Source organism: Nanorana parkeri, unplaced genomic scaffold, assembly GCF_000935625.1.
Source record: "Nanorana parkeri isolate BGI_ZX_2015 unplaced genomic scaffold, ASM93562v1 scaffold63, whole genome shotgun sequence".
NCBI classification, from domain to species: domain Eukaryota; kingdom Metazoa; phylum Chordata; class Amphibia; order Anura; family Dicroglossidae; genus Nanorana; species Nanorana parkeri.
In genome coordinates, this window is record NW_017306331.1 from 1159050 (window position 1) to 1169694 (window position 10645).

Consider the following 10645-nt stretch of genomic DNA (forward strand, 5'->3'; position numbering starts at 1 on the left):
GCTGAATGAGAGAAACCTGCTTGATTCACCCATCCACACTAAACGGCGTGGATGGAGGAATCTCCCCTGCCAGCTATTGTATTCTGACAGCCAGTGCCTGCAGCTGTCGGAATAACTGAACAGTGACCGAACAGGACCCAGCAGAACAATGTGTGGATTTGCCATAGTAACCATAGTGCACTGCCTGGCCTTTGAATTAAGTCATTTGGCTTAGAAAGGCCATTAAGGTTTTTTTTTGGATAAGCCAGCCACCTCACTATAAAAGGATGAAGTCACAGCAGCCATATAGACATTGTGCTTTAGCTGGGAAAGGGAAAGCATAGGAAGTGCTGCTAATAAAGTGCATAGGGAAAGATAAGTGTAGGGCTTGTAGGCACCGGAAGGTCTGTTAAAATAGAAGTAAAACCTTATCGAATGTCATCAAGGTAGCAGAATGCTGTATATCTTGGAGAATTAGGGGGTGGGTTTTTACATTTTTTGATACATCATAATGCAGGAACAGGTGGGCACTCAAAATCCTAGGAGAATGCACTCTAACCCATTGCAGATGAAGGAGGAAGGGAAAGAGGAGTAAAGGGAAGATGAGGTGTTGGAGAGAAGCAGCCAGTGCACAATGGTTGATGTTGAGTTCCAGTGCATGAGGGTGTCACAGGCAGTTGGCAAGCAGCTGATGTTGGCCCTGCATTTCTAGCAGATGAACACTGGCAAGGTATAAGTGGGCACACACCCTTACGGCCTAAAGAAGGTCCTCCTGAAAGCCAGGGCACTAAATGATGAACCGCTGCACCACTAGGTTGAGGATTTGTGCAAAGAAAGGTGCATGTGGGATTGTTCCCAGGGGAATGGCAACCAGCATGTCAGTGTGATTGTCACATGTGACCTTGCATGGTGAAGATGGTGAGGGGTCAGTCACCTCTCAGCTTGGGCCTGGAGAACTGTCAGTAGCTCGGGTCCAGTGTAATTCCTGCGCCCCTGGCATGAAATCTGCAACACAGCATGGCAGCATTTAGCCTGGGATGTTGGATATGCTCTGGGAGATTTCTGGTTCCAAAGAGTTGAAGGATGAGGCCAGTGTGGAGAAAGGGGGGTACCGGTGACCTCACTGTCACCATCGGACAGGTGGCAGTACCCCCAGCTCCAGCAGTGTGCCCTGTCCTGCATCCCTCCCAGCCACCAGAAAATTGACCCAGTGTGCCGTGGAAGATATATACCGTAGTGTCCCTGCCCATGGTTGCTGGACCATGTGTCCATGGTCATGTGTACCCTGTTGCTGACAGAGTGGTGCAGCGACAGAGACACATTACCTTTCACATGCTGGTGGCAGGCAAGGATGGTTTTCTGTGAAAAATAATGGCAGCTACGTACCTGCCTCTGTGGTGTAGCACAGGCCGTAAACTAGGAAGGAGTCTGATTTCACAAGCTGGAATGGGAGGAGCTGCAAAGACAGCAGTTTTTCTAAGCTTTGGTGGCCTGTACCTGGGGGCCAATGCCTCCAGTCCTCTGTAAGCTGCCCTTATCCCTGGACAGAATTCTCCCTCGCTGCTATTCTGCCTCCCCATCGGAAACTTCCCTCCTCTCAAGTCAGTGACACCCACAGACGGTCTTCCACCTGATCATCCACCCCCTTCTTATCTCTGGAGCCCACTTTACAATAAGCTCCAGTTGCTGGAACATTATTGCTTTTTGCTGCTTCCTGCCTGATGTGCCCTGACTGCTGTGTGGCCAGATCCTCATTTCCCTCTCCCTCTAATCCCGCTAATCAATAACTGAAAGGAGGAATGCTGAAAATTCTGCAAGTCATTTATCATGTAATTATATAATTCCATCAAATCCTAATAGCCAGTTTCCTGGGATGTAGCGACATTAGGAGAAAAGGAGGTAATGGGCACTTTAGCAGCACTCCAAGACAACTGGCTCTGCATCTGGGAGGAGGAGGAGAAGAAGGAAGAATAAGCTTTTGGCAACCAGTGATGTCAGAGAGCTGTACGGGATGCTGGCCAAAGCGTTCCAAGTTGCTAAGAGCTCTTTGCAACCTAGGACACTCTGGCTGGAAAGGGGAGCAGCAAGCACACCTGATGTCCACACCTCCCTCACACAGACACACACACATGACCCAATGAGATGCCACCTGGCTGCCTCATTATAGGGATTGCCCTGGTGGTGAGAGATATGCCATTGCAGGACGCATCACACTTGGCCTCTGGGGACCGGGTGGCACGCCGAGATACAACATGGAAACAAGACCTCACACAGGCACCTAATCATAGAGTGATTCCTTGAGGCCTAAGCTACTTTTTACCTCCATCATGCTCCTCCCTGCACAGAGGGAGTAACTTTGACTAGGCTGTCAACCATCAAGGAACACAATCTAATACAACATACTGATAAACCCATATAATAACTACTTACAGTATAATAACAATGTATCTCATATAGGTCTCCTCAAACTAACCAAAATACATAATGACTAACAATATATCAGTTACATAGAATGAAATAAAACAGGATCTCTACAGATAAAGGCAAATTAGATTAAACCCTATGAAATACAACCATAACAATACAATGCTAACCATTCCTAGAGTTAATATCAGTATGCAAGAGGGACGTTCATAATACTTATTAATAAAAATACAAAACATCCCATTGTTTAAATGATGCGAGGTTCATAACAAAAATTCAATAAACCTCCCTCCAGCATAGCTGAAAAAGACATTGCCGTCTCTTCTAAAGTGTTTCATCTTCTCTGTTCCCAATTCCCTATTAGGTAGGAACCTTTCTAGACATCACTTTTCTCCATTTCTTTAAATTACTACAATAAATGTTATCATTGTACACAACCAGGAGATATCTCTCTGCAATCTTCCATATTTTTCTGAATTCCGGATGATATTCTGTAGAGAACACAACGCCTCCTATTTGATCCAATTTACACATATCTTTTAACAATTCCTTCCTTTCTTCCAAATGTACAATGCTGTATGCTTTATCCAGCACAGGTCTGCAATATTCCCTAGCAAGAAATCTTTTATATCACCTTACCTTCTTTTTCAAATGTATGCTCATTAATACAAATAAGATACAATCTCATTGTATTGAATTGTCCATTGAGATGTCCTTGATAGTATGCCTAGAGTGTCCTGAATCTGCATTCAAGAGGGAATTACTTGAGACAGGTTTTCTATATAGTTTGTAATGAATCAAATTATTATAACTTTTTTATATTGACACCCATCTGCCCACTGGTTCTCGTTTCCTGTTGTGCCATGTTTTAAAAGTTAATAAACCGCACAGATTTACTGGTGTGCTGTCATCCAGTATTGAATCTACAAAAGCCTGTGGCTGTCGGGTTTCTCCCTGCAGCTATGCCTCCAGTGCCCTGACTATAATGAAATAAATAAATATAAAAACATTTATACAACGAGCTGCTAAGTGCCTAGGGGGAGATAGATTACGATAGTAAAGCAGAGGATTTGGAGATGTGCTTGGCCTCTGCTGTGTGCAAACTAACCATGACCTCAATACCTAAAACTACAGTAAAAAATACATTGAATTAATTAATAAAAAAAAAATACATATAAAAATAAAAAACAATTACAAAAAAAACAACATAAAGAACTTCTGGGCCTGTCACCTGGCAAGACATAGTTTGTAATGTTAACACACTGAGAAAAGATTGGGTATGTGTAGAGCAGCTCTCCTTGGCAATTCCACTTGATTCTATGTCATGGATGGGGAAGGCCTCCCTGACCTCTGCCATTGCTGCCCACCCTACAGTAGGGGGAACCCTGAAAGTCTTTTATAACATCTGCATGAAACATGGGATCTCTAGCCTGAAGGGACCTCTGAAACTCTGAAGATCGAATCTGGACTTCCCCATGGACTGTTAAAATTATTCTTGCTTGACTGGTGGCAAGACCCTGAATTTACTGCTAGGTCCTTCTTCAAGGAGTGAATCTTTAGGGATCTTACTGACCTTAATGCAACGGTTCAGCTTTAGAAATTACTACTATGGGCTTACTATCAATTCAGATCAGCCTATAGTCATAAAGGTGACTTTGCTCGCCCTCTCACCCCCTTCGAAAATCTTTGGCTTTCTACACGACTGCTAGCTCATGTCATTACCATGGTCTATTTTTTTTTTTAAGTCTCACTGACAGCCCTCCTATCCTTTGGGAAGGGGAAATAAGACTTAAGTAGATTTTTTTAGAATGAAGAGTGTGAACATATAAATACTATAATGCATATGGGATCCCTTAATATCCAAGAAACCATCTTACCTGGGATGATCTGATTTGCTCTTCATTCACCCTCTTTTCCTGTCTTAATCCTTTAAAAGCAATTGCTTAAATATGTAATGTCAGGTGACTATGTTTGTAACGCAAGACTGCTGAGTTGTTTGTATTCTTTTGTTCCTAAATTGTAATGAAAAATTATTTATTCAATAAAAATTTATAAAATAAAAAATAAAAATAAAACAACCTAAGTAAATATGAAAAAACAGAAAATGCAGATGGAAATCTGCCACTCGGGGGCAACCCAGGCCAGGAAATTTCAACTAGATAATATAGGCGAGGGGCTGCAGTACAAGGAGGTTGGACCAAGTGGGACTCAGACCGCCGGACTTGGGGGGTGGTTAAAATGTAGATTTTTTTTGCAGTACCAGATAGCAGCTTTTCCCCGCTGCCATCTAAAGCTGCACTTTCCAGCCACTGTGCAATATTTGTGGCTATTGTCTCTCAAATAATATGCTCTAATTTATATTTCAAGATTAAATTTGTCATCTCTCCCTCTTATATTGCGGCCCAACCAAGCTGCTTACATACTGTCCAGCCACTGAACAATATTTGTGACTATTGACTTTGTGAAACACAAAACTCACAGACTATACTATTGAACTATTGTGTCACTGGCCATTGTGCATGACGTTAGGGGTTAAGCTTTATTTCTTTTTTAATAGTAAACTTTCCTATAGCTTTTAGCTTTTTTTTGGCTGCTACTTCCACCAGTCAGTACAGGCCTATTACTGCTGGATAAAAAAAATCATGTGTCACAGCCAAAACTACCTTAAAATGTTGAAAATAAAGAGCTTGGGGTGCTGTTTCTGTATTCAAGCCAACCTAAATGTAAAAGTTAAAAAATCAACTACACATCCAAAATATATGATGCCAGAAATCGTAATTGCATGATGCCAGAAATCGTTCCATAACACCACATGCAGCCAAAAGGCATCCTCCATGTAATTTAAAGGATTGGTGTTTTTTCCATACCACCCTTGAAGTCGCATTAAAAGGAACTTCTTACCACTTTACAGTGTTTCTTAAAGGAGAACTATGAGGTGAGTGCTTTTCACTCAACAAAGCCAAACATTTCTTTTGGCTTTGCCAAATGTCCCTTGTGGCAGTTCCAAGCTCCCCATGCTCTTTTTGACAACAGCTTCCTATTAGTTTTGAAAACGGCCAGAATTTAGTATAAGGATTCATCCCTATAGTCATTCAATGGGGCTCAGGTTTCAGGCAGAAAAAAATGACCCCCCCCCCAACAAATCACAACCTGGCAGATTCGCTCATCCCAACTTCATAGGTTTCATTATAGAATAGTAAAGGTTTGATGTGGGTTGCTTACCCATTTGTGGTTTTTGGGCAGATGCAGTTTCTATTTCTTGGTCTCATACCTGTCTCATATGTCTTAGTAGGTGAGGAAGTGGTTGCAGGCTCTGAAATAAGTGAGTTTCATTCAGTAGTGAATGAAACTCACAACCCATTAAAAACAGAATGCATTTAATCTAGGTAAAAAACCTTAGGATGATAACATCATCTGAATTATCATTTAACTTGTTAAAGGTATTGTGAGGGACTCCCTGATAACCCAACTGGATATGTCCGTCTTCAGCCTGTTCCCTGAGTGCTCTCCCCAGATAAAATAGTAAACTGTAAAACACACACAGCACACAAAGTTCTCCGGGCAATGAATCTCTGCAGCCCTAGGTCCGTCACAGGTATGTCTTAAATCAGGTTATAATTATATGATACCCTTGTAGCATGGTACACAGTGGTGGACATTGTCACCAAAGGGCCTCTGTGCGTGAACACTTTTTGGGCATCCCATTTAAGCCCAGCTCGAGTTTAAAACATTTTTTATTTATATAAATAGCCCAGATACAGATTTCACTGCAATACTCACCTTCTGCCCAGCGTTGTCCCCCTAAGACTCCCTTCTCCCTAAGCCGGTGCTGGTCCTCTTTCTGGTTGAACAATGCACTGTGCCATTCAACTCACTTCCTGTGAACCCAGGGTGTCATAGGTCCACCCCCTAGGGATGTGTCATCATCAGCCTGGGCAGTTCACTGGCCTCATTGATACATTCCAAAACTTTAATTTAAAGGCTGGCTTTATTTTTATTTTTTTCAATTAATGCCTGACTTTACCTTTAGGCATTATGTGTTAACTAGGTTGCATACTATTGTATATATAAATAAAGCTACAAAGAATGCAAAATTACACATGTTATTTTAAAATTTGTATTGTGCAAATGAAAAAATAAATATCATGCTCCTTAATTCTATGCATATAATTTTAGATTTTTTTATTATGACTGTTACTTGAAAACAGAAAAGTGCCTCTCAATATTTTATCTGTAAAGCTTGCAGCAGTAGCCCAAATCCAGCCACAATTTTTGTTTTTCAGTTTCGGACAGACTTGGAAAAAAGTACATACTTCTAACAAGTTTTTATTGCTGTCCCTGACACTGTTGGGTAGATTTCACCTCACTTCCTGTCCTTGTAACAATGAAAAACAAAATATGGAGAGCAGTTGTCACTGGAACAGGAAGACACACACAGTAATTATAGCCTATAAAAAGGAGCCTACTTGGTACATCTAAGGTACCTTGTATATATAACATCAGATAGAATATTTTTATAAAACATATCTTTTATTATGATTCATTAAAATTCTTAAAAATAAATTTAAAAAAACTACTGTAGATTCCTGTCCATGTCACCTAATGTGTATATAGCTGTGCTTTACACTCTTAAATCACTCATCATTTGCAAGAATTCAAATAGAAAGGTCATATAATGTTCTGTGCTCAGGTATGTGAAGTAGATTACAGGTGAGGCTGCCAATCCAATTGCAAACCACAAAATATTGTACTTCCTATAAAGGGAAATGAGCACTGTAACTAATTGTTCTGAACAGTTATTCATTTGGTGCAGATTTTGTGCAAAAGACACACTTGGGGTTTTTGTTTTTTTACAATTGCCGCACTAGTCGTATCTTTTTTGTCAACCCTCTCAAACGGAATTATTTGGCGCACAGAAACCTGCGTTAAATGCAACCAAATACACCAAAAGAAAATCCACCTTATAAATGTAGAACTGTTTTGTCCCACTAGAGGGCAGGAGAGCTCAAGAAAAACAGTGCAGACTTTCATTGACCCAGCGATGGAAGTTACATGGCCGATTAAAGGGAACCTGTGCCGAGCCAAGCCAAGGCTGGCCTCTTCTTCTGAAAATGCTAGTTGCCGGGCTGTCTTTTGATTCTTGCATAGTCTCTGTCCTGGGACAAGCATGCAGCAAGTAAATTAAGAGTAAAGTTAAAACTCCTTATCCCCATACTCATTCTGGGTAAGTGATTAGGAAGGTATTGAAGCCATGGTATCAGCATAACAGCCAGTCAACATTTTAAGGTCCCATTCACACCAGCACAGTGCAGTTATTGCACAGTTCCATGCATTTTAATGCACTCTAGAGCACAACGCATCTACTGTGTGTTACAGTGCAGGCGCTGTGTTGTGTTGCCATTTATTTGAATGGCACCCCAAGTGCACCTCTGTCCATAAAGTGCTCAACTGTGCCGCAATGCGAGGTACTTCAATACTGTGCATTGCAGTGCGGCTAGAAAAAGTGCATGCACTACTTTTTTAGCTGCACCGCAACACACGGTATTGCGATACTGTGCATTGCGGCACAACCAATTGCTACCAGAGGTGCGTTTTGGGGTGCCATTCAGATGAATGGCAAGGTAACATACCTCCTGCACTTTAATGCATTGTCACTGTGTTGCATGGTAGCGTGCATTAATTGCACAGAACCATACAATTACTGCACTAGTGTGAATGGGACTTAGAAAAAAAGAAAATGCAACAAGGGCAGCCTACATGTTTTGTCAGTACAGTTACCCTATAATAAAGCACTTTGAGTTGCAACCAATTCAATTGTAGTTTACTGTAATCAGTTTATGAATTCTACATGGCTACTATGGGTCTGTTGCTGTTTGCATCACTGGAAATAAGTAAATCTCTTAGAACCCTTACTCTGGAGTCTGGCACAGTAATCTTACTGGATTTCAGTAAGTTCAACATTGCTTTTGCTGTAAGGCCTCCTGCCAAATTCAGAACACCCATCATCTCCTTGCAAACCATCAGCTACTGTATACCTGCTGGTAGTTGTCCAGCTCTTGCTGCACTTCTGTGCCCCCTCCAGCTGTAGTGCTGTAAGTCTCATAGAACTCAGTGCTGTGGTTGCATATTTCCTCCCAGCCAACCACAAAGCAAACAGCCCCAAAGTCCATTTTGTGATTGGCAGAGATCAAACTGCAGTGCTGAGTTCTGCAGCGCTACAGCTGAAGCTGGTACAGAAGTTCAGCAGGAGCTTGACTACCACCCGCAGGTATAGCTAATGATTTGCATGGACAAGGCCATCTTGTGGGGGGCGGCAGGCAGAGCACATGGCCACTCTGCTGCACAATGTTTGCAGTGTGCCTGCCGCTCCCTTTCCGGCCAGAGCATCAAGGGTTGCTAAGAGCCAGACGTGGAGATGTGTAAGAGTCATACACATCTCTCCCCACAGCTCTTAGCAGCCTGGGACACTCGTGCCCGCATCCCGCAGTGCTCCTGGCAACCAATGATGTCACTGGTTGCCAGGACCTTTGCGGGATGCAGCACCAGCCCACCCCCAACCTCAGGCAGCAAAAAGCTGGGGATGCCCCTGTGCAGGGAGATGGAGGCAGTTCTGATTATGGGGGACTTTACAGCAAAGGCAATGTTGAACTTACTGAACTCCGCTAAGATAATTGAGCCTGAAATTGGGCTTTAACCCTTTCGCTGCCAAGCCCTCCGGAACATTTTTTCCTATTGGTTTGATTTTCAACTGCTGCGTTTGTAAAAGACCCCCCAAACCATATATTTTCTGAAAGCGCAGGCCTGGTAGAATAAAAAGATGGTGATACTAAATTTGTAGGCCCTGCGATAATTGCGCAAATAACTGCAAGAGTAAAATAAACTCTTTTCTATACTTAGAGCCGGTGAGACACTGGAGTTGATGCAATTATATATTCATTTAAATAAATCTCATGTATTTTAAAGCGGACCTTTACACTCAAAAATCAAATTCTACAGATGCATCCCTGCATGTGTGATGATTAATAATAATGTGTAAAATGCTGTGATTATGAAATACTTACACTTGCAGAGCATTCACTTCCTGCTTTGAAAAGGCAAAATTACTTCAGTTTGCCAAAGCAATGCACACTGGGATTGCCTTGTCATCAGCAGAGCATTGCTGAGAAATCTCATCTGTAATCTCACAAGATCTCAGGGAAAGGCATTTTTCTCCCGTGAGACGATATGCATGGTCACATGTCCTAGTCACATGTGCCAGAATTCTAGGAAGTAAAAGGAGAGCCAGTAATGTGCCCTTAGTAAGCATGGCCACTGTCAGAAGACTGGGGAACAAAAGAGAAATAAGGTATGCAAAGAATGCAAAGCAATTATCTAGAAGTATATGTTTGTAGATTGTTATTACTAAACATTTCTACAGGCGTTATTGTTGTTAATTTATAGATATGGGTAAAGGTCCACTAAAAAATGCATCCAGTGTAATACCTGAAATCAAGTCAATATCAGCCTTCTCTACATCAGCCTTCTCTAATCCCCTGTATAACCACCCACAAACTGAAAGAGGGATGGACAGTACTAGAAACCTATAATGCACATGTGCTGATAAGGAACATGCAGCTACTTTAAGAGAGCAGAGGTGTGGTGCTGCTCCTTTACTGCCCAATCAGCAGGCTGAGGGTGTGCTTAGAGCAGTGTTCTTGCTGTAGTGGAATTAAAACAGTTCCCATGTATGTATTTACATGCTATATGTGTATAGCCACTTGCCTGGAATTCAGAGATAAAGCAGTACTGAAGCCAAAACTTTTTTTTTAGTTGGATACAGTAAGGGAGAGTTAAAACCCCTGTCAGCTTTTTTGCCATCTGTGTCCCATTGGGGGGATTTTCCTTCACTTCCTTTGTGGTAGCCAGATCAGGAAGTGAGAGGAAATCCCTCCAAAGTGAGGGAAATCTATGGAGGTCAGCAGGGTCACCAGAAGTAGTGTTCCCATTGGAAGATTTGCCATCTATTGCAGTTCTGGCAGACATGCCAACTCTCCCGTGCGCTCCGGGAGTCTCTTGCTATTAGATAGTCTCTTGCTATTAGCTATTAGATAGACAAATATTTTCTTCCCGGAAAGGTTTACCCTGCTCTATCTAGCAGAGTAAACCTTTCCCTGCTGTGTGTTTTTTTTATTTTTATTATGATATCGGAGCCGGCGGAGGCCGGCAGAGTAAAAAAAAAAAAAAAAAGAAAGCATATAAATTA